This window comes from Periplaneta americana, chromosome 11 (genome assembly GCF_040183065.1).
Source record: "Periplaneta americana isolate PAMFEO1 chromosome 11, P.americana_PAMFEO1_priV1, whole genome shotgun sequence".
NCBI lineage: Eukaryota > Metazoa > Arthropoda > Insecta > Blattodea > Blattidae > Periplaneta > Periplaneta americana.
Window position 1 is genome coordinate 99,969,356 of NC_091127.1, and position 26,409 is coordinate 99,995,764.

The following is a 26,409-nucleotide window of genomic DNA, read 5'->3' on the forward strand; positions in this document are numbered from 1 at the left end:
TTAAAATCGTATGTATATTACTACAATAGTGAATTCCATCTCAGATACTCAGCAATCAAAATCGTCTATACTTTAAACATTATAGGTGACGAAGCAAAAACCATACAGCACTATTTCTTAACGGAAGAGAATTCTTAAAGTACAAATGAATTACAAATGTCCGTCTACATACTACTTCACAAATTTATATGTTTTAATTTAATATATATTAACTACAAAATACCTCGATATTCACCTATAATGCTAATATCATAAACTTTTAAATATATTTTTTCTTCTAGATACCATTAATCTGTACTCTATAATACCCAGATATCATAGCATTTTATATCTCTCTGCATAAGAACGTAAGTTTTATTATAACAAACGAACACTTACGAAATTTCCACCTCACAACATCAAAGATTTACGAAGCATTAACCATGTAACACCGCTACTTAGTAGTAGATGAATCATAAATTATAAATGAATTATATACGTCTATCTGCGTAGTACTTCACGAACCATATGTTGCAGTTTAATATATTTCAATCATAAAATATCTCGATATCCTCTATAATACTAACACCAGAAAACATATTATAAATTTACCATTTATTTTGAAAACCACAAAACATTGTAATAACCCTAATTGAACATATATTGAAAACTGAAGTTGTATATCCAGTCCAGTGTAAATATAGATTGACTTTTTCCATTTAGAATAATATGCTACTATTTAACTTAGGGTGAACAACGAATGTAAACACCACACATTTTAAAGTATAATGGATCCCATTGTAAGCGAGCTTTCACTTACATTGACCACTTACAGTATGCGCCACTTTTAAATGTAAGTGAAGACCCGTAATATATTTTGTAAATATTTGTATTCTCACATATTTTATCTAGATTTTAATTCAACTCATTATTCTTATTTTATTGTTTAATCTATTTTATTTAGTGATACATCATGCTTCATGTACATATATTAACAAATTTGAGGTTAAAATATTGCCTATTCATAAAGTTTTAACTGTTGATGTCGCTGGGCGACGAAAACGTTCATAAAACATTAAATGTAATATAAAGGAATAAATCTTTAATTATTATACTATAAGTCATTGACTGAAAAATGAACAATATATTTATTCAACTAAAGATAATATAGTAAGTACGATTCTATGGAACAATAAGGGTGTAATTGATGTTTTCTTATTTGAAGTGTTGTATCAGTGAAGAAGTGTGTTGTGTCAGTGAAGTTCAATAGTTTATAGTGGTAATGCAAAATATTTGGACAGTGAAAAGTTTTTGAAGTGTTAGTGAAATCAGGAAAATATCAGTGAAATGTATCGTAATTCCAGTGCAGTGAGTGAGTTGAGAGCGAAATGAGTGTAGTGCTGAAAGGTACTTGTGCATGTGTAAAGATATAATGTATACTCGTGGGTTTAAGTTTTTAAGACACAAATTAGATTTACTTTAAATGTTCTTTTTAAGTGATCGTGCTTCATTTAATTTAGGGTGCCTCTTGTTAATATTATTATAGTATTATTATTATTATTATTATTATTATTATTATTATTATTATTATTAATTTTATTTATTATTAATTGTCATTATTGAGTGTAAATGGTTACCACTACCACCGGATATTTACCCATTTACAGTGTGATTAAATACTTACATACATTTAAAAAACCTGAAGACTCCAGTATTACAGTCAGTTCTCTAGTTTTCTAAGGTTGCTGACTTCGTAGAAGATTCGCTGCAGGATTGTATTAAATTGGCTTCGTTGGAAGCTGTTGCAGTGCAGTAATTTTCCGTTGAAATCTGTACCGACGTGAGTTATAGAGCAATGAGTTGAGATATCTGCACATATCTATAGAAGAAATGAGTAATAAAAACTGCAATAAGGCTATTTTTTGCAATTCATCAACTGCTCAATCATTCAGATATAATACTTAAAAGTAACTTAGAGAAATGTTCACCGCTGTGGAGTAACGGTTAAAATACCTGACCGTGAAACGAAAGGGTCCGAATTGAAGTTTAGGTTGAGTTTTTCCAGATGTTTTCCTCCCCTCAAAAAAACTGAAATAGAATTTCTGAGTAACGTTCGGTATCAGTTCTTGGACTCACTTCGCCTTCATCAAACGCAACTTTTAAATATCGTTTTTCAATAATTTCAGAACGACGTAGCATGCAGCAAATATAGTACAAATTGCATCTCCCTAAGGAAAACGCAGAAGTCCCAGGGTCTTCGTAAGCGGACTTTGTCGGATCTGTGTGACGTAGAGCTGAATCGAAATAATGTTAAAATAATGAATCTCGATATCACAGGTAACGTGAAATTTAGGTCAATATAAGATGCAGCAGGATGTAGTGACGTTATCTGCATACAGATGGCATCTATCTGAGGAAGCTGCAGAATTCTCAGGGGGACGGATATTACACATTCATTGCGATCTTCGTCTGGGTGTTGTGTAGCTTAATCGATAGATGACACCAAACAGTGACTCACAAGACTTACAGGAATGCGATGCTGCATCCCTATCTAAGGTCACACAGACTTTGTGCTTTGGGCTCTTTTCCACAACAGAGAAAAGAAGAAAAATCAAGAAAAAATAAGTACCGTAATTTCACACAACTATGGTCCTAAGCCACAACTATGGTCCAAACACACGCGCTCACGAAAACAGTGATATCTCAGTTCCTAGTGACAGTTTGTGATTATTTAAATACTAAAGCATAGAGCATAGATATAGTAATATTGTGAGGGTTATGAAACGCATCCTGTCTGCCATGTTTTGTCGCTAGTCAACTGTCAATTGGAGTTAGGTTTTGCATGTTTCCTCGTCCACTGGAAACTTTCTCTGCCATCAGTTACCACAACAAGAATTTCTGTGTTCTTGATGATCTATATGGCAGGTAATTAAGTATTTACATACATTTGATGAATATTTTTTACAGTTGCATATATATTTTCATATTTATTGTTAGAACAATAAAAAATGGTACTTGGAGTTCAACTATGGTCCTATCATTTTTGTGGACCATAGTTATGTTCCGACTTCTGGTTTCGGTTGTCACATTACAGAATGTCTTTTATAGCTTCTGATGATGCCACCTAATACAGTTTTTCGTAAAAGTTGGCAGGAAGGTCCTATAACCATATGATGACAGAAGTATGGATCTTTGAATAAACGATATCACCAACAAGGTACTGACGCAGCGGGAAGCCGCAGAAAAGTACAAACTAATCGTAGTTCTATAATACCTAAATCGAGAGCACTGCATGAAAATAAGCTAAACTCACCTGATTGACAATGGTTTTTCTTGTCTTCAGAAAAAAAAAAGCATTCGTGCATTCATCGAACATGCTATATCCATGTCCAATCTTGGATTTCTGATAACTTTATTCTACTTCAGGTGTAATGTGAAAATGTACCTGGATAACCAAGACCGCAAAGTACCAGCATTCATTAAGAATCTACCTGGAAGACTTTGGGCAAAATGCTTTTCAGAAAGTCACAAGAATGTATTATCACAAGTTTTGCATTCTCTAAATGTGACCGATCTGATGCAACCACTAAACAGAACTTGTTTTCGAAATTGAAATACCATTGGCGGCAAATACTTGATGAATGAAAAGGGACACCAGATGGAAGAAGCATGCCAACAGATTCCAAAAATGTATTTCCTCCATTGTTAAATAATCTCTGGAATAAAGTTACTGTATTCCGATATCGCAAGCAAATTTGCAGTTGAATTCAGTAAAGTTGGAATCTTTCCTCTTTGTGCAGTTAAAGTTCTAGGAAGTGTGCCATCATGTTCTGATCCTAACGTCAGAAACTCAGAAGGAAGTGCTGTTTCAGACACATTCATAAAATATATAGAAATGACAACGAATCAAGCAATAGAACAAGGAACATCCGTAAAGAGGAGAAAGAAGAAACTTGATCTTGAGTCAGGTAAAAGTATTTCAGCAGAAGATATTGAAAATTTTGCATTATCATCTACCTCCAAAATTGCAATTTGCTCAAGCAGAAACAAAGGTTATTGCAAGGGGAAGGCAGTAGAGAGTTCTACCGTGAAAGATAAAGATGAATATTCCTTGGCATCAGATACTTCATTGAACTTGTCAGACATTGAAGAGACCTTCGAAGATACTTCAAACCATCCATAAAAGATATTAAACGATCTGTCAGTAAGCCAAAGTAGCAAAGTACGAAAAGGAAGCTTTTCCATGTGCCTGAACTTGAAGGTCTATGGAGTTAAACAAAAAATTAACCAACTGATTATGTATCTGTTTGAAAGTGTTTGATTTTGATTGACAATGGTTGTCTTATTTTTTTTTCTTCTTATTTTTTTTGGTTTTATATTGATTTCATTATTTGATACAAATTTTATTTTTCTTAAAGAAACAGCGGTTATGTTAAAATTAAGAAATAAATAATTTTTCTCACTGTCTTCTGCAAAATCTGTATTTTATATAAAAAAATGACTGCTGTATGACACAGTTGCAAAACATCCTCTCAACTGTAGTCCATGAGCGATTTATATTAGGATATATTCAATTGTGACTTCATAACACAACTATAGTCCACAGTTTATGAAAAGATGTTCCATATACCAACTACATTTCGAATAACAAAAGTGTTTGATATTAATTCTTGACGCTTTCTAAAGTTGATATCAACAAAAAATTTCTTCTAAGTTTTATTTTGTAAATTACATTGAGACATCTAAAAAGTGATGAGATATTGGACCATAGTTGTGTAAAATTACAGTAATGTCTCAGAATTAGTAGATTCTAACTAGATATAGTAGTAGGAATACTTTTGGAACACTTTTGTGACGGAAAGCATAATTAATTTACTTATAAAGTGACAGGTTTAGTGGAGAAAAGTCTTCCAAGTTCTATATCAGATTGCGAGCGTCATGATAATAAACAATGAAAAAAGATCTTCGAGAAACTCTCCACAGCAATATAGTGAATATCTTTCTAGATTTAATTTCAGGTGGATAAAAAATTTGTAGAAGCCCAGTGAAGAAACTATGAGCGTAGCCTATTGGAGACTTGAAGGAAAGCGCTGTTTCAGTTGTTTATCATTTCCCCCTTTTTATTTTTATCTGATGTTATCTACAATGACATCTCTTTAATAATCTATAACTTTAATTTTTACCTCTTTCTCCTAATTATTTTGTTTCTCAGTAATAACAATCTTCAATCTTTTCTTTCTCTCTTTCTTCCTGTTTCATTCATATATTCATTCTTTCTTTCTTTTTTCTTTCCATATTTACCTCAACATTTCTTTCCTTTTTCTTTCGTACTTGCCTTTTTCTCTATTCTTTCTTTGTCATTCACTTATTCATTAATTGCTTATTCACATATTCTTGTTCTTGTTTTTATATTTTTACATATGTTCATCATGTGTTTGTGTGTATCTTTATCTGCCTATTTTTCTTTCGCTTAGTAGTTCCTTCATTCTTTTCCATACCTGTAGTTTGCTTGCAATTGAAGGGTCTTTTAAAAAACAACCAAAGTCCAAAAACATAAATTTTCAGGAGAAATAAAAAAATTATCTGGCATGGGTGTTGTTGGCTCTTCAAGTATGAAATTCATCAAGCCATTTCTTAAGGTGCTGTAGAAACTTGGAAAACTGAAGTATATTCATAACTTAAATTGCCTCATAGAAATACATAGGTAACTGTGGACAGTGGTTTTCCAAGAAAAAATGCTCTGATGTGGCAATAGTGTGTCTCTCCTTTAACCTTATTTTTCTTTAATATATTCTGTTTCTTGTGCTTTCCTTGCTTATGTTTGTTCCATAGGGTTACTTCTACACCTAGAAATGACTCCATAACTATTACAACATTTCACGTGCTAGAGTATTTTTCACTGAGATGGCTTTTATCGCGTACGCAAGAAGCAGTACTGCCAACCTACTACAGTTTAAAATTGTATGGATAAATGTTTCAAGATGATACGATTGAGATATTTGTAAATACTACCATCGTCCTGGCTGGAGAATGACTGTTTTCACAAAAAAAAGTCTTTGGTCTATGGTTGTTTTATGAAAACCCCTGACAATTTCCATTCCTATAACATAGGCATATGGTGTATTTTTCTCCCTAACAACTAATTCAGTAGATAGTCGCTACAATACGCTCACCATATGCTTAATGTCTCAAATTTGCATTTTGTGGACTATGGTTCTGAGTCTAAGTCAGGATACGAGAATAAATGTCAGAAGGAAGTGAAATTGGGGGAGGAGTACGTCAAGGATGTTCTTTATTACCTACCCTGCTCAACTCATGCTTGGAGGATTTAATAAAGAACTGTTTTCAGAACATGGGAGGAGTGATAGTACGAGGAAGAAGAATAAATTGCATAAGATTTGCTGATGATATGACGTTGTTAGCAGAAGAGGTGACGATACTAAATGATATGCGACTGGAGCTAAATGACAGCTATGAGCAGAATGGGATGAAGCTAAATGTAAATAAGACGAAGAGCATGGTCATAGGAAGAAAAATACAGAAGATAAATTTGCGGATTCTAAATGAGGCAGTAGAACAAGTGGACAGCTTCAAATACTTGGGGAGTACTATAAGCAGTAACATGAACTGCAGTTAGGAAGTCGAAAGGAGGATAGCAATGGCTAAGGAAGCTTTTAATAGAAAAAGGAGCATCTTCTGCGGATCTCTGGAAAAAGATCTAAAGAAGAGACTAGTGAGATGCTTTGTATGAAGTGTAGCATTGTATGTGGCAGAAACATGGACTTTACGACGAAGTGAGGAGAAGCAAATAGAAGCATTTGAAATGTGGAAATAGAGAAGAATGGAACATGTGAAGTGGACAGACAGAATAAGAAATGAAGCTATGTTGGAATGAGTGGGTGAAGAAAGAATGATGCTGAAACTGATCAGGAAGAGGAAAAGTAATTGATTGGGTCACTGACTGAGAAAAACTGCCTACTGAAGGATGCACTGGAAGGAATGATGACTGGGAGAAGAGTTCGGAGCAAAAAAAGATATCAAGTGATAGATGATATTAGGATATAAATTGTTCATATGAGGAGACAAAGAGAAAGGCAGAAAATAGGCAAGAGAAAACTGGGTTTGTATTGAAAGATCTGTCCTTGGACAGAACACTAAATGAAATGAAAGGTTATTTTATCAAAAAACCATTCAAATGTTCTCAATTTTCTGCTTGGTTTAATAAAATTTCAATACTTTACTTTTGTACATTGCAAGTTACCTTATTTATTCCATTCCACTTATTTTTTATTATTCATTTCCTGTCTTTTCCATTCATTATTTATGTATTTATACCAGTAGCGGCCGGTGATCCAAATCCTCGGTGAGGCCAGATGCAACTAACTTAGAAAGCATGTTGGAAATATTCAGATTGTCAATTAATATAGATAAACACAATATAATATTTGTTACTCAGTCAAATGACAAATCAATGTAAAATAATGACTTATATTATATGGTCATTAAGTCTTATATACATGAGCTACAAATTGCAAACGTTTTCGCCCATTCAGGCATCTTCAGGCACAATTATACAATATCTCAATATCAAACTATGTAGATATTACATTGGTTTACTTGCCGAGATATTTATTCAAGATATTGAAGATAAGGAAGTTAATAATATTCTAAAAACACACAATGTTAAATTTTACAATAGATACGTAGATGATACTTTAATAATTTACGAAAGCCAACAAATTAATGAACAAATATTAGAATCTTTCAATAACTTGCATAATAACTTGAAATTCACACAAGACATTGAAGTCAATAATATGATTCATTTTTTAGACATCATAATAAAAAAACATAAAAATAGATTAGAATTTAATATTTACAGAAAACCCGGAACCACCAACCATAGTATTCCCATAAATTCAGAACATCCTACTGCACATAAACTGAGTAACTTCAATTACATGATTAATAGATTAATACAATTTCCACTAAGCAAAAACAATTACAAGAAAGAATATAATAAAATAATACAAATAGCCAACGAAAATGGTTACAGTACTAATTTGATTAAGAAATTAATAAATAAGAACAAAAGGAAAAAAGAACTAAGCAATATATCTACGTTAACAAAACAAAACAATACCAACAAAAGACATTTCAGTTTAACATATAATAAATATATATATCTAGCAAATTAGCTAACTTTAAAAAAAAAAAGGAAATATTTACATAGCACATAAACCAACTAATAAACTTAATAACAATTTAAACAATAAACTTCAAAAAGTTAATAAACTCCACAATAATGGTATTTACAGTTTGGAATGTTTTACATGTAAGGAAAAATATATAGGACAAACCAAAAGAAATTTCAAAATTGGATACAATGAGCACAATTCTGATTTCAAACATAATCGTAAGAAATCCACATACGCATCCCATCTAATAAATACTGGACATGAATTAGGCCCAACACATAAAGCTTTGAAAATATTAAAATCAGGAATAGATACTAAATTGATAAATTCTGCAGAGGAATATTTAATTGCAAAACAGATTCAAATAGAGAACAGCATTCTTAATGAAAATTTGACTCAAATCCGGAATCCCCTGTACAACCTCTAACCCCATCACTACGCAATATCCTTCCGCGTTGGTTGCTCACACGAATACATACTTCCCCCGCGTCATACTAGCTAGAGTTCCAACAGCAGCAGGTCGTCTCACGTCTACGTAAGTACGTCCATAATTTGTGTCTTCCAATTAGTTTCTCAAATTCTTCAAAATTTTTATTTATTTATTATAGATAATTACTTCAAACATAGGATATTTTATAGTGATCTATACAGTTGCCACGTTCAAACGACGTGAGTACTTTTAATTATTCAATCCGATTACACTTTCACATTTGATAATTTCCTTTTCTATTTCGTATTTATTTATATATTTCAGACATAATTCATCACTCATTGGACTCTACTGAACAAGAGTTTCATAGAATATTATGAAGTTTAATTACAACACTACGTGGTTTTTAACATATTGTTTTATAGTGATCTATACAGTTGCCACGTTCAAACGACGTGAGTACTTTTACTTATCCAATCCAATTCCGATTACGCTTTTACGTTTGATAATTTCCCATTTCTATTTCGTATTTATTTATATATTTCAGACATAATTCATTACTTATTGGACTCTACTGAACAAGAGTTCCACAGAATATTATGAAGTTTAATTACAACACTACGTGGTTTTTAACATTATTTTAATTTATGACTTGTAATATTACATTTTAATTATGGAGATGTTTTGTACACCATTAATCTTAAACAGTTTATCTTCCACCAATGTAATAGCTACATAGTTTGATATTGAGATATTGTATAATTGTGCCTGAAGATGCCTGAATGGGCAAAAACGTTTGCAATTTGTAGTTCATGTATATAAAACTTAATGACCATATAATATAAGTCATTATTTTACATTGATTTGTCATTTGACTGAGTAACAAATATATTGTGTTTATCTACAGATGCAACTAGTTTAAGTGCCTCCGATAGAAAATGTTTATTTATGATATTAATTATTATTGTTGTTATATTATTAATATCATTATTACTGTATTATTATTATTATTATTATTATTATTATTATTATTATTATTATTATTAGTCTATTATTATTACTAGTAATGAAAAATAATAATTTCACTCACCAAATAAGCTGTTATGCTGTGAGTTTCAGTGATTGTTTCAGTGTCATGAAGCAATCCACATTATATGTTGAAAATCCCCTTTCTTTCTTTTTATTTTTATTTTTTTCCTTTGACAGCAACAAACAAGACCAACAGAGAAGTTTATTTTTCACTACATTACCACTTAACCATTTATGTTGCCCATACCAGGATGCAATAGAAACTCGCGTTTTAAGACTATCTGTCAGAAAAATTGTCAGCGATGTCGTAGGTATCTCGGTCGGCTCTCTCTTTATTTAAAACTTCCTTTCTTTCAATATTATTTCTTCTCGGAAAAGGACACTCTAACAATGAATTAACTACACCAGCATTATTTCTGGCATTTGTTTCTGTTTATATTTTCCCGAAATACATAACAACATTGACACAGATTCACTACACCAAGTACAATAGTACAACACCCTGGCTTAAGTCATAAACTAAGACATAAGATGAGAGAATAGTGTAGGTCTCTGCCTGACAAAGAGCTAGAATGTTTGTTATTTATGGCCTATTTAGAAGACAAGTCACCCTATTCCCACCTCACTCTACCCTTGTGGCCGGTCCATGGTTGGGAGGAGTGAAACCTGACCAGGCCAGACGAATTGTGCCTCAGTTACAACGTTTAAAGCGCAACGTCAAAAGCCCGCGAAGACAAACGAAAATCCAGAAGCAGACCCGGCACGAGTGATCCTGGCCTCATGAACAAATTTTACTGCAAAACAGGTCTATATACATCACAAGCCAGACCCGGCACGAGCGATCCTGGCCTCAGGAACAAATTTTACTGCAAAACAGGTCTATCTACATCACAAAGTTTTTAAATGCTTCTACAGCGATATATGCTTCATTCAAATAACTAATACATTATAATAGAAACGCAAAATTTGATTTCAGTTAAGCCAAGTGACTGAGGCCCGGCCTCACTTGCCTCAGTCAATCAGCCGCCACTGATTTATACCCTTTTACATTTCTATCTTGCTTTCGTTAATCTCTTCTGCCATTTTATTCCTCTTCATTCGCCATATTTAACTCTTTATGAGTTATACAGTTTCTTCATTTTATTTTTTCCAATCCTACAGACTGTATGTGCTGCCATTCCGGAATATATTGACGCTCTTCGCCTACTTTCTTTCCCCACATACGGAGTGACGTGATAGTGGAAATTCTTTGAGTGCTGCTCTGAACGGTTCCTCTGTCAGTCTCGCATTCATTTAATTACTGACCTGCACCTTGAGACCTTCTTGCGCTGCCAATAACCCGGCAAAGGGCCGCTGTCCAGAGATTAATCCCGGGTGAAAAACCAAGAAGTTCCGTGCAGAGGCTTCTCATACCCTCCCTTCGACCACAAACTACTTCTTACGTCATATTTTTTCCCCTCAACTACAGCTTCGTACTAAAGTTTTCTGTTTTTGCCCCTCCCACTTCAGCAGGGCACATTGCAGATGAAGTACGACAAAACAAAGCAGAAAGAAGAGCTCAAAGCCGATCAGGTATTGGGGTAATAAGGAGTTGTGAAAAGGAAGGTATGAAATTAGAAAGAGTTGGAAGACGACTGGATTTCAATTGTATAATTATCTATTCATAGGCTTCGTTGTTTATCAGGAATTTTATCTATTTTTTCCTTTCTCATTCTTAACATTTTACTCTCTTTCTCTACTTATTAGTTTCATACATTTTCATCCTCTAAAAGCTGTTGGATTTATACATAACTATTTAAATCATTCCATACTTTATACATTCAGTGAAAAATTTACATCACTTTCTTCTCTCCTGAATATTCCAATTTGTAACTTGCTATCAAAGCCCGTTTTTCTAAATTAGCATGACGTAATCGTAACATTTAGACGACAATGATTTTATTTACTTCACATACATTGTCCTTCTAAGCTAAATCTTTTGTTCTAATTGTATAACATTTACAATTTACAACTTAGCCTACTTACAAATGGCTTTTAAGGAATCCGCAGGTTCATTGCCGCCCTCACATAAGCTCGCCATCCCTATCCTGTACATCTATCTCTATCATCATATCTCACCTCCCTCAAATCCATTTTAATATTAACCCCCATCTACGTCTCGGCCTCCCCAAAGGTCTTTTTCCCTCAGGTCTCCCAACTAACACTCTAGATGCATTTCTGTTCGTCCATACGTAGTACATCCTCTGTCCATCTCAAACGTCTGGATTTAATGTTCTAATTGTACAGGGACATCACTTTATTTTTACCAACATTTTTAACATTAACCTGGCTATACTCGGAAACACTGTTACCCCCCTTCCATTACAGGAGTTTGGAGTTCCTAGTGCAATATGTAAACAAATCATTTTACTAGCTATAGAAGGAGAGAAAAGTAGTGTATCCATTTATGTTACAGGGAAATATAGTATTACGATTTTCTGTTTGGTTATTACTTTACAGTATTTTATCAAAAAACAGTAGAATAGTAACAATTTGTTTTCACAAACTCAAGTCTTCAGATGGTTATATATATTATATAATGTCTACTTTATTCAGCATATTACTAACCTAATTTATTCCTGAGAATTTTGTGAGCATTTCCGTAAGAAACCCCAATTTCTACAGCTAACTTCTTGACAGACTTATTACGACCTCGCTGCATCCTTTCTCTAGCATATTCTACAGCATCTCCTGTCACCTTTGTTGGCCATCTTACACTTTTCTTCCTTTCTGTATACTCTGTTGCTCTAAATTTATCTACCAGATTAACTTAATGACATTTCTACGAAAATATTCCGTAATGATATAATCAGGAAATTGTGAAAAAAAAAAAACAAGAAAAACTGTTGTTCACATTCAGTTACATTGTAATTCCAGTTTCCATCATCGTCCTTCATACCTACAAACAGTAAAACAAAACTCTTGTTTAAATAATGCTGTTAAGGGAACACTCAACTTAAAAATTGCAGAAAAAGTGTCACAGAAATGAAAAATTAAATATCTACACTAATTTACGTGACAGAACTAAATCAATACGCAGAATTCTTCCCCTATTCATTGAGAAGTCACAGTCAAATGCACAAAGCCAAAAAATAAAAAATGATAATTAAAAGTGATATTTCAATTAATGATTGATTAAAAGTTGAAATATTTTTTATTTTGAAAAGTATTAGATGTAATGAGCTGAGATTTTGCATGGTACTTTCCATGTGTATATTAAACTTTTTCTCCAAATTTGAAAAAGATTGGTCAAATAGGAAAAAAGTTCCAAAATATAGTTGAGTGTGCCCTTAAGTACCGCACCATATTATAGGGTAACTTACTTTCGGTAACTCTAATCTTCACTTGTGCTCAGTCCACACAGATAAATTCAGTTATGCTATACACGATACCTGTGTGAAAATAAACTTCAATATAATCTAAGCTCTTTCTTCTACAGAAAATGTAACATATTTCTGAAACACGCTGTACACTCTACTGTTCATTTCACTGCTAGCAACAGCGGCCGTAAGTTTGAGTGACTGACGTTAGCAAGGACATTAGTGAAAGGGGTGGGAGTCAAGTACATTCAGAAACGCAGGTACAATAAAAATTGAAGTAAAAATAAAATGATGTCCCTGTATAACATTTAACTCGATAAATTGTGAAACCCTTTTTAAATAGTCAAATCAACTTCTGTTTGCTAATATTTTACATTCCTATTTGTATTTTCGTGGCCATGTTCCTTTTCTATGTTAACAGGTTTTTACAAAATTATATAAATAGGCTACTGTAACTCCATTGTGCACAATTGAGTGGCTCAGTGCCAGAGTTGCCTAAGCCGCAATTACACTCAAAAAAATTATCGAAGTCTAAACTCAGACCTCTTTCTTAAAACTGTATGCTCTCAATTGGAAATTATTTCTCCTTTACTCTAATCTAATATTTATCTAGTACATCTACTTTGACACAATATAAATTATAATTTACAGTCATTTTATGCAGAAATCTGCGGCTAAAAATATGTGGTTTAGGCAAATCTGTCACTGAGTCACTCAATTGTGTTCAGGACTCACACTATTCTTCTTCCTTCATTGGTATTTAATAATATATTAATGTTTAATTCATATATGAAAAGAACTATATTTAGTTTTCGTTTATATTCTCTCCTTCCAAATAAATGATAATTTCAACTTTGGATTTAAAATTCAAATGTTTGTCTAGATTGTATATTACCTCACTAAGAGTTAGACAGTTATTGCACATACACAGGAATTTATTTTATTTATTTATTTATTTATTTATTTATTTATTTATTTATTTATTTATTTATTTATTTAGTTTTTTATTTATTTAGTTTTTATCTATTTATTAGTTTTTATTTATTTATTAGTTATTAGTGTTTATTTATTTATTAGTTTTTATTTACTTGTATTTATTTATTATTTATTTATTTATTTATTTATTTGTGTTTATTTACAAAAACCACACACAAGGGTCCAATAGTGAGGCTTTCAATATAAAACTAGTCATGGTATTATGAAAACCCCTGGTTACAGTGCTGTGCTCGAAGTAAAGAAGGTATTGTGCCAATAAATGGTGGCGTGCTTCAACCTGGCTGGATCTTACAAACTCAAAATTTGTACACTAAACTTTCATCCAATAGGCCTAACTTCATGTGATGTTGAACTATCATTTTCATCATTCAAAAACATAATTGTAGATAACAAAGTATGGAAACAAAGAACCTAGAAATATTGTGTTTTTTTAAGTAAGAAGAACAAAGAAATAAAGTGTGGGCATACATATTGAATCTTAATGTACACTAAGAATACACATTACACACCTGACATATCATTCACTTTTGTTTTTCAGAAAGATAGCAAATTCTACAAACAAAGTGGATCTTTGCATATTTCTTTTTGTACTATGTATATTTCGGACTTTGTGCACACAAATCCTGGCCCTAATCATGACCCTGGCTTCAAGTCAGCATTTTACAGTTCCAAATGTTCTGCGCTGTGGCTTTTCATGCAATGTTTCTGTTAAAGCTGCCAATTTAAAGCTTTACGGATTAACACACGCATACTGAGAACAGTTGAACTGATAGTTCACTGACAGGGAAACCGTCAGATTACGTGTTCGACGCCGGACAAGTTTTTGATAGCAAATTAATTCTTCCACATGATCAGAGCCCCTGCATAGCCCACGATATCTCGCCTGAAAAGCGCAACAGTATCGCGTACATGGATTTAAACAGAATAATAGACGGGTAATTGCTGCTGTGTTCGTACTTCACAATGATGTACAATACGTCAGCACCGATGGATGGATAATGCATAACATTATGTAAAGATATGTTGGTATAAATCTTAGTGAGACTGATGTGTGACTTAAGCACGAATTTTTCGAATTCAGAATGGCCAACATACTGTTTTATTCTCGGTCCTTAACAGGAGTAATTCCTGCAAGTTTTTTTTTTATATGGAAGTATTTCGCCACGTAAATAAACACAGTGTTAAAAACTATACGTATTTTAGCAATGGACATTGAATGTAGTCATTGCTGATTCGATGGCTAGCAGTTGTGCTTCATGTGTGATAGTGGTGCAGTGCTGAGCCACTTGTCACACATCATTATCTAATAGATCATCTCAAATTCAATTAAATTATTGTAGATCAGTCCCGAGTACAAATCAATATCAAATAAACTGTTTAGGATCGAATTAAAAAAAATGATAATTTCACTTAATTATTGACCGAAAACTCAATATAAACAATAATTCCGTTCCAGTGAGAATTCACTCATTCCAAGTACACAGAGTGATTCACGATGAGTTACTGCCACTTACGGAGCTTATTTCCGAAGATATTCTGAACACAAAATGTCGTATAAACATGGGTCCTATTCTCAATATTGTCAGAGTTACAATAATTTGATGTTGTTTGTAAAATACATTTTTTATTTAGTTTCATGGTTAAAGAACATTACAAATAGGATATGAACTATTGGAAAGTATCATTTCTTGATTTGGCTAGTATTCTGAAGCTAAAAATGTTTTGTTAATTGCTTACTGTTAGTTAATTCGTACAGATTTCTTTTTTCAATTTTGTAACTAGAATTACATTATTCTTACGCAGTTATCACAACAATAAAATTGTTACAAATCACATGACATCTAGCAAGTTGATTCTGTAAAGTTCAATGTTATATCCTAATTTACAGTCTCCAAAAGTTTGCAAGAGTGGCATCATTTCTAACCATTGTTGCGATGAGTGCGTAAAAAAAAAATGTAATTTTGTAGTTAAAAATGGAAAAAAAAATCTATACGAAGCAACTATGTAATTGTTGTACTAGGCCAAAACAGTTATTAAATGGACTTAAGCAGTTTTCTTCCAAATATTAAACATCAATTATTTATGTCTGCTATAAGTAAAGTTTGTCCATACAAATTGAAAGAATGAAAACATCCCTTTATTATTATTATTATTATTATTATTATTATTATTATTATTATTATTATTATTATTATTATTATTATTATTATTATTATTATTAAAAATATGAACTGTTAAATGTACAAAACGTTAAAACGAACGTTTCGGAATAAAGTCAGAACTGAAACTAAAGAACAGGTTGAATACAGCTCTTAAAATGAGTTTAAAATCGACAGTGCACAATATTTAACATTTGCACTGAAGAACTGTCAAAACAACCTTTTCAATATGTTTCACAATAAGTTAAATTCCATATTGTGTCAGCTTCATTTTATTACAAGGTCGGTACTAGGCGGTAGGTCTATGTATAATAAAGATAGCATTGTTATAATTCGAACGTGCCGCAGAACCAAGCACAAGGATTATATTGAAGACGGGATAGGAGAACTAGATTTTGTTACTCGGGTATTGAAAAATTATAGAAGGGAAAACGATTATGGATAAAAAATATTCAAATCTAAATATATATTTTTAAGTTCAAAAGGGGGGAGGCGGGTTCCAAGCGTACGCCCCTGTTCTCAGCTAAGAAAAGAAGGAAACTTCCTATGATCTGTGTTGTAAGCCCGTATTTTAATTTATTCAAAGATTAGAGTTCCTGCACTTTCTACTCATAGTTTTCCCTTTTGTACGGAGAAGAGTCCAGAAGGCTAGAACAACAGCCTCTAGTAGGCTCATTGTATCCTACTAATATTATTTTTCAAACCAGTTTTATCAATGTATGAAAAAAAAATCTGCAGTTACATCATTTGGTAAACATGACATTGTTATGATCTCTCTGACATCTTTAATATTTTTCCTGCATGTAATAAACACTTATTTCTGAAAGTAGGCTATTCTCAGACATGTAGAGTTGTTTATTTTAATACAATTAATTTTTTATTTGTCCTATATAAAATATATTAAAATTTACATGATGTTTTGTGACCTGATATTTCTATTTTCTAAGAAATGGGCATTGTTGTAGTCTACCTTTTGCATAAATGCATGTTAAATCAGTGTACAACATTTCAGAATTCTATCTCAAAATGGTTGTGGAGTTATGAAATAGTGTGTGAAAATTTTCAAAATTTGGAAAATTTAATTTAAATAAAAAATGAATTCTAAAATATATTATTAGTAACCTTTTTCATACTTTTATCAGATATTTAAGTTTTAATAAGTCTTGTTGTGGTACCTTGTAATTTTTGTCCAGTTGTGAGTTCATTTCCGTATAAAATCTTATAAATTTAGAGGCTGCATTTTCTGATAATATTTGTGACCGTTCACGTACATATTAATTAATTAATTAATTCATTCATTCGAGTGTTGGTCAAACTTCATTCTGCATATTACGATTACTTTAAATATTACTTGGTTGGCCTAGTTTGGGAATAATGAATTTTGTAAATGTTACCGTGTGTGGTGACCTCACTTAGACAAAATAATGCATTTGACTATCAAGAATGCGATCAAGCATTTATGACTAAGTGTACGTGATGGGTACAACCGACTCCCAGTCTACTAATGCTCTCAGCTTTATTCTTATCCCAGGGATCAGTGTCTCGCGGCCGGATTTGAAGTTGCGAACTTCTAAACTAATGAAATGCTTGATAACCGCCACACCGCTGCATATGACTATATCTCGCTTTTTTTAAAGATTGTTGAAGGATAACTCTGTGTACTTGTACGTCAAGACTATGCGATATACTCGGATTACTGGTGTAAAAAGTTTCCTCTTCTCCTTTGCTTCGCATACGATCGTCTTATCTTTATTGCTTTGCATTTTCTCTTGTTCTTCCATTATAAGCGGAATATAAATCCGGCGAATGTCTAGAAGCAAATTACTTGTATCGGAAACTGCGCATCTAGAAGGGAACATAAAGCAGGTTACAAGAGGAATCCCATTAGGAGAAAGCAATGTGCCACTATCTCCCCACAGAATTGCAGTGTCACCTTGGCAACACGTCTGTGGTGCAAAATCTGAAATGTTTGTTGTTCCTACAATAAACACTGGAGAAGAAATGGGTTTATAAAAGCTGCTCTGCAGACCATATTAAAGGGAAGAAATTCTTTTAGAATGAAGATTTGTACATCTTTGCGTCATCATGACACTAACACATTTTGTAGAGTAGCGATTAGAAGATATATTTTCTCTAGGCAACTATCAGTTTGACCTCTGCTAGCTTTAATATTAACAGAACTTTCGAGGAAAATTTACGTGCGAAACAAAAAACGAACGAGCCTTCTTTATGCATCCTATGGAATGTTGGCAGAATTATTCCCCATAATATTGAAAACTTAACGATTAGAGCATTTTTTTGCCACAAAAATAAATTACGAAGATCGGTATTCAAATTGTACTAAATTTATATGGCCAGAACATGACAATTAGATTAAGTGGATGTAAAGTAATGGAATCTCTTGAACATGATGCTCAAGAAACTGTAATCCTTATAAAAAAATTTGATAATATTCAGCATACAGTAAATCAGTGGTTCTCAACCTTTTCTGACTGATGACACACTTTATTGAACGTCCACGATATCGCGACACAGTTATTTGTTTTTATTAAAAATAATAATATAATAACAACTAGTGTTTTTCTTCTGGAGAAAGAGGTGACGAAACTCTGTGTAGAATATTTTATAGCGGACGTGGAGATGATTACTGTTCACTGCACAAAGATTTTTTGGCTTTAACCTCCTTTTCGTCCAACTAAGACTTTCGAGGTCTAAGCAGAATTCAAAGAAAAATCATATTAAAACATAGTTATTCATACAATATTTTGGTTCCAAGATGAAAAATGCAACAAAAAGGTTCCAGTACGTTCCGCCAGAAAAAACACGTGTAACAACATCTAAGTTATGTGTTGTCGGACATCCTGTGTTGTAGTAGGTTGCTGTTAACAAGCAATCGAAAAAAAAAAAAAAAAAAAAAAGCAACTTGAGTGGTATTAGAATGAACACAAAACTATGTGTCAAAAATCTCAATCTATCCAGGCTGGATGTCTGATAAAAGATTTTTTATCGTTTTTGGATATTCGCCTCTTCAAATTAATGTGAAGATTGCACAGATGGGTTGCATAGATTGGCCTTATGGTTCATAGACCAACACGTAAATCACCTTCAAGATGCAACAATGTGTTCCTTTGTTTATATTTCACTATTTTGGTGTAGAAATACTGAGTCTCACAAGTATGACGTTTAAATAACTCCTTTGTGCAAAATGTAAAATTTTCCAGTAGGACGAAAAACACATTTATTTATCCTATGGCAACCGTACATAGGAGACTGTGAATTCTTACATTTTCGAAACAAAGAAATATAATTACATATAGGAGAATTTATTATTTGCTGTATCACTATTTAAGATATTTAATAGAGCAAAAATCTGAAAATCGATAAATATGTCACATAGGAGTTATTGCAGGAACAACGATGATATGATCCACATATCGTAATGTCATTTATCGTCTGATATCTTCTTCTGCCACGAATTCTTCTCCCGTTCACCACTCTTTCCAGTACATCCTTCCGTAGACAGTTTCTTCTCAGTCATTGACCCAGCCAATTCCGTTTTCTTTTTCTGATCAGTTTCAGTTTCATTCTTTCTTTACCCACTCTTTCTAACACATCATCATTTCTTATTCTGCCTGTCCAATTCACACGCTCCATTCTTCTCCATATCCACATTTCAAATGCTTCTATTCATTTCTCTTCACTTCGCCGTAATGTTCAGTATTTTGCTCCATACTATGCCACATTCCACATAAAGCACTTCACTAGTCTCTTCCTTTGTTCTTTTTCCGGAGGTCGGCAGAAAATGCTCCGAATTTATGTTTGGAAGGATAAATACGGTATTTTCCCGTTGCTTTCCGCACACCACTCTCCCTTTCGCATCTTAAAAGATCTCAGGGGGTTCCATCGTGGAGGTGAGGAGAGTGGATTTGTCTAATTCCGCCCTCCGGATTTCACCAAAATTCACCGCAAGAGTTAAATATCTGCTCTACCAGGACTTTTGACCCGATCAGAGAGCACACTTAAGAACACTATATTTGATAGAGAGTTTCAGGTGGAATACGTTGTGTGAAGATTTCTTGCCTTTGTTGAATTTCGACGTTGAATAATCCGCTGTTGAAAGCGTCAATCAACCACAAGAAGAATAAGAAGACCACCACAATGAATAGTACATTCGTACACTTCAGTACTATCAAGAGACTTTCGAATTGACCCGCTCTCATAAGTAGATTAAGTACGTCACAACACTATGTGATTGAATTATCAACGTGATACGTTATGTGTAAAAGAAGCCCAGTGTTAATCACGACGCAGTGGAGACATGTTAGCTGTGTACGGAGTATAGCTCAACACCACTCTGCAGGATAGTACTTCCAGTTTGTAATTCATATTGTGAAGCATGAATTGCGCCCTCCGGATTTCACCAAAATTCACCGCAAGAGTTAAATATCTGCTCTACCAGGACTTTTGACCCGATCAGAGAGCACACTTAAGAACACTATATTTGATAGAGAGTTTCAGGTGGAATACGTTGTGTGAAGATTTCTTGCCTTTGTTGTTGCGGGTGGTTGTTGGTAACCTAGTTGTGTTCTCAGTGCATTTCTTTTACGCTATCCAAACTGTTAAACTTCTTGAATCGTCAAATAAAACACTAATAAATGCACTCTAATTAGTGGAACAGTCTCAGAGCAAATAAATCAAGCGACAGCAGTGTCTGCTACTGAATATGTCAAGGTCAACTTGTCTACTGTTTAAAATAATTATCTCGAATATTTTGTAATTTGTGGCGCAAGGAATATTTTGATGGCTACGACAAACAGAAGAATTGTGACAATGTAGACATCTCTGATATTAAAAATTTTAATTTTCCTTCAATTAGGACTACTTCTTGTGAGGTTTAAAAAAGGTTTTTAGATACAAACATTCTCTAACAGAGAGAAAGTGTAATTTTTCATTTGAAATACTAAAAATGTATACGAAGTTATTCATTATATTGTCTTTCAACTAACAATTTTAACTTTATTGTAAAAGCTTCAAAAAGTTATTTTATTTCTCTTCAAAAGTGTAAAATCAGTGCTAGTAGCTTTATTACTTACATCGGCACTACTAGGCTACGTGTATATTAGGCAATTTTTGCTTGTACTTTTTGCATTTTTGCATGTTGTTTTTCTGCAATTGTATTTTTCTAGTTTTGAATTTGTATTTGTACTATTATTTCTTTTCCTTAATCATTTCTTTCTTTACCCCCTCTTTCTAACACAAGATTATTTCTTATTCCTGGTGGTGTGGAATAGGTCTGGTGGTCATAAGTTTACTGGAATAAATACATGTAAAATATACAATTTTATTTCCAGTGGTTATTCAAATTTCCATAGAGTTCCTTCATTAGTTTATATTTGATCTTCAGTTTTGGATTTATTATTTAATTATCTGTGCACGTTTTATTCGCTGTAACGTCTTACCCGTTGAAATAATCCATTCTATATAAGTAGTATTATAATATATGAAGAATAAAAACATTGTTTTCAATCGTATACAATTTGTGTCAACCGACTGTAATCCATACATGGCACACATGAGACACTGAAGTACGTAAACGCACGGTTTGCGCCTGTCTACAGTCTTGGACTTATAGTAACTGCTTACCTAATTTGTGTGAAATATGACCAAACGCTCAGCATTAGTTCTTGTTCACCTGTTAACAACTTGCAGAGATTCCTTCTTTCGATTCAAAAGTTACCCCACATCTTTTTATTTGTTATTCCGCAATTATTTTTTGGAATCTCTGTTTTAGGTGTACATCAATTGAGCGCGAAATGATTAAAAACACATCAGTTGAGCGCGGGGACAGTTTTTGGTATACATCAGTTGAACGCGTTGGTTAGTTTTACCCTCGGCTTAGAGATTACACGTAGCGCGTGACAAAATTTGTGTGCAGTGTAAGTCAGACTTGGTGGGAAAAAATTCAGTACTTGAGATTTTCTGATGAGTATAAAGATAATAATACTGACAACGGTAAATGGTTGCACTGGGTATTCGGTCTTTAATTTCTTCCTCCAAATGAAGTCGGAGATGCATTTGTTGAAGATTTAGTTAGCAACCAACTTGTTAATGAAAATATCACAGCCTTTGCTGATTATTTGGTATCAAATTTCATAGAACCGGATCCGTTATTTCCCCCTGAAATATGGGTTTACGATACTGTTGCATTAAATAGAACTAATAATTCATGTGAGGCGTTCTACAAAGCGTTTTCTTTGAATTTTAATACTGCGCATCCTCATATATTTCTTTCTTCTAGTCATTATTGGGACACAAACTAGCACATGCATTAAAATGAATGACAACGGGAATATTGTGAGAGCCAATCCTACATATAGCAAGAGAAAACATTATATGGAAGAACTACTTTGTAAATATAGACGCGGAAATATTACTGAAAATGGTTCCCTATAGAGAATGGCCTACTATTATCCAAGAAAGTGAAATAGATATTAAACAATCCATTGCTGGAACAAATATTTTAAACAATTTATCGGTACGAGCATTTTTAACCTTACTTATTTGTCAATGTACAAAGAGTCCTAAGTCTCTACAAAATGGGAAGGGAAATTGCTGCGGATCGTGTTAAACTGACCGCCGCGCCGCGCTCAACTGATGCAACCCAAAATTGAAAACCGCGCTCAATTGATGCATCTCAAAACTGACCGCCGCGCTCAATTGTGCATCCCAAAACTGAACGCCGCGCCGCGCTCAACTGATGCAACCCAAAATTGACCACCGCGTTCAATTGATGCATCTCAAAACTGACCGCCGCGCTCAATTGTGCATCCCAAAATTGACCGCCGCGCCGCGCTCAACTGATGCATGCCAAAACTGACCGCTGCGCTCAACTGATGCATTTAGTTCAGGTAAAATTTTCTCTTGCGCTCAACTGGTAACTCCCCTCTGTTTTCATTGTAGTAATATGTTCCAGTTTCTCAATTATATTGTATATTATATTCAGTTCTTTTCTACATCTCGACTTCAACATACATTGCGTGTGTGCATTTCTACCGATCCTTATATTCTCATCTCTAATTACTCTAATATCTTACATAATTCAGTCATTGTTTACCTTTCAGTTCTATTTCAGTAACATTTTATATGTCCTTATAGTAAACTTCACGTTGTTACTCAAAATAGTTTAAGGCTAGGAGTTACATTTTGGAAGGTTCTATAGTATTTTGTGACAAATGAAATGGATTTGGATCGAATTTCTATGAGCATCTCAGTTTCACTCTATGTTTTTATTAGACTATTTCTTCATTAAGTGTTTTATATGCTCGCCATTTTAAAAGGAAGCGTACATGGTTATACAGCTAAAGAACCACAAGGCATATCGAATCCCGATCATATTGTAGTATTGCCTAGGCTATGATTCATTATTCTCTTCCTTCCTGAAATAATATTGTGGCTTGTTTTAGAAGGTTAAAATTCCCATATGAAATTTTTACCTACCACATTTTAAATGTGGGATTTGTTCATCTGTGAATGAAATAGTATTTAAATTTGAATTATTATTTTGTATATTGTTTACTACTTTTAAATATTTTGTGACTCTTTAGTGAGGTCGGCAATTAAGAGAGAAATAAAATTTTACTTCCTAGTATGTTAACTTCTTCCCTGAGAATTTTAATTAATTTGTGAGTTCAGATTTTGAGTTTACATAAAATGTTTAAATAGTTTTAATTATATTAGGCCGAAACTCCGTGTTCTTTATTACATCCTAAACTTTGACATACTGCATTGAACGTCTCTTCAACATCTCAAATTACAATAACAGTTGGTAAGCGAAACTCTCCTCTGTTTGAACATGTTGCGCTATATGTTCCCTAATATTGGAAAAATTCAATTTGACCCTGTATAAAAAACAGCGCAGAATGTTTGGAGCACCACTACGCAGATGTAGCTGGCAGAAACACTTTCAGAGTCTTCTGTCGGGTGTGACAAACAGTCGGACGTGACACAGAAAAAGTGTTCTCTTTATTTCCTGAACAAGTGTAATATTTCTAGAATTGGTGGTCACTAGAAAAGAAGTTCCATCTCGGTGATTTTGTTGGGGGGGGGGGCTTCTTATAACGAGAATGGACACAGTGTGTGTGGCGATATTACGAACTCGACCACATGTGATAGATGACGTCATCTTTCTCCATGACAGATAAGGTCCACGCAATCACAACCTTCTATGTTGTGCGGCCGAATTCTCTGAATAGCAGTCCAAATTATTGTTGATTTATTTTCTGGCATCGCATTGATCTTACCCGTCAGTCACCGTAGCTGTAAGTATTTTCTTCTTTCTCCGCTGAACATTGACTGCTTCGAAAATTGTCATTTTATCTTCTAAATTATTTTTATAGATAGGCTCCACATGCATTTCCTATTATTTAACTAAATTAATTTTTTTTCCTCCATAGTTCTGCTTTATTCCTCTGTATTATGTTATTGAATTACTCCCTTCTATTACTTTTCCTGTTCTTTCTTTCCTTTCCTAAAACTTGCCAGTTCCCATCGTTTTTATTCCCTTATGTGGCGTTTTTTTCTACATATATCCGTAATCAATTTGTTCTTATTTTCATTCCCTTAATATTTATAATTTTTTGAAAATCAAACTACATACCACGAATGCAATCATTTGGTTTAATCGATAAAACAAAGATAAATCATATGATTGAACAACTTTAAATAAATTTATAATCTTGAACTGGTTTATCTGAAAAATCAAAATGAATTGTAAGATACAATAATTATTTCAATTTCTTATTCGTAATGGCCTCCCAATACCCAAATTGTCTTGTCTTGTCTTACTGCTTTTGAAGAGCTCAAATGCAAAACAAGTTATATCTTCAGAAACGTTTTCTCAGAAATGAGCAAAATGTGCCACACAGTATATTTACAATATATTTTATAATTCTTTTCGGTCATCCAATTTCTTCTATAGTAATAAGATTTTAGAGCAAATATTGGACTTCAATATTCTTTCTTCATCAAGTAATTTAAATGTAAAAAGTGGATATGACTTGATTTGCACAGATCTGCGTGTATAACTTATTTTGCACTTAAACGTGATGTGAGTAGATATTAATTTTGAACTTACTAGTAATGTAAAATATTGAACAAAGAATATGATTATCAGTTCAAATTATGTACATTATTATTTTCATAATATTTTACAAAATTTCTGAAAAATATAACATTTTTTTTTTAAGATTGTCTGCTGAAATTTTCACATGAATAAAGACCTAATTTTATGATTACCTATGAAAATTATACACATAGTTGTTATCATTGCAAATTATAGACATTATTTTCAAGAAATACAAAATTACTGAAAAATATAACATCTTCAAGACTGGCTGCTGAAAATTTCAGAAGAATACAAATCTAATTTTTCATAAATTTTTAAAAAGAGTTACGAAGGAAGTCCTTCCAGACTTTAACCAATATTCTGTTCTTTTGGGGAATTTCTACACATGCTCTACAGGAGGTTCAAGATCAACACAATTACAGTTCTCATTGGGTTCATCATGGTCTTTCCTAGCTGCTGGCGTTGACTAATTTGGAGTTAATGAACACAGAGTCAACATGATTACTGAAAATAGTGTGGTACTATTTAAAGAAGCAAATGGATCACTATAACTGGCTTTCTTATTTGCCTGTCTTTTTCATTACGTTTCCTCTTCCTGGAACCAACGTTTCCTTCCCCAACTGTCACCATATCTTCCATATTTTCCATTCTCTTGCCACTCACATAAATACAACAAATTAGAGGTGGGGAAAAATAACGTAAGTTATTTTGGAACCGTTCCTTGTTTGGAACTGTTCCAAAAAGTAACAGGACCTTGGAACACTATGTTCCAAAATAACAGTGTTGCTCTGAGCTAGTACGAAATACTTACGGTTACAAATATTCGTTTCACTTTGGAACTACATTATGACAACACCTGTTCCACAGAACGGAACATGTTTAGTACTATTGAAAGCAGTGACGCCAACTTTTGGAAAACAGTGGGTGGGCTCAAACATTTGACGAGCCTTAAGTTAAATAAATCTCACAACACGATAAATTATTGGGTGGGCTCGGATCCCACGAGCCCATATAAGTTGGCGCCACTGTTTGAAAGCAGAATTGGGAATCCTTTCGTCGTACTGAAATATATGTCGGAAACTAAAGTAAAAGATAAATAGTAAAGATACGAAGATCGTCTTTAAAAAATGTACAC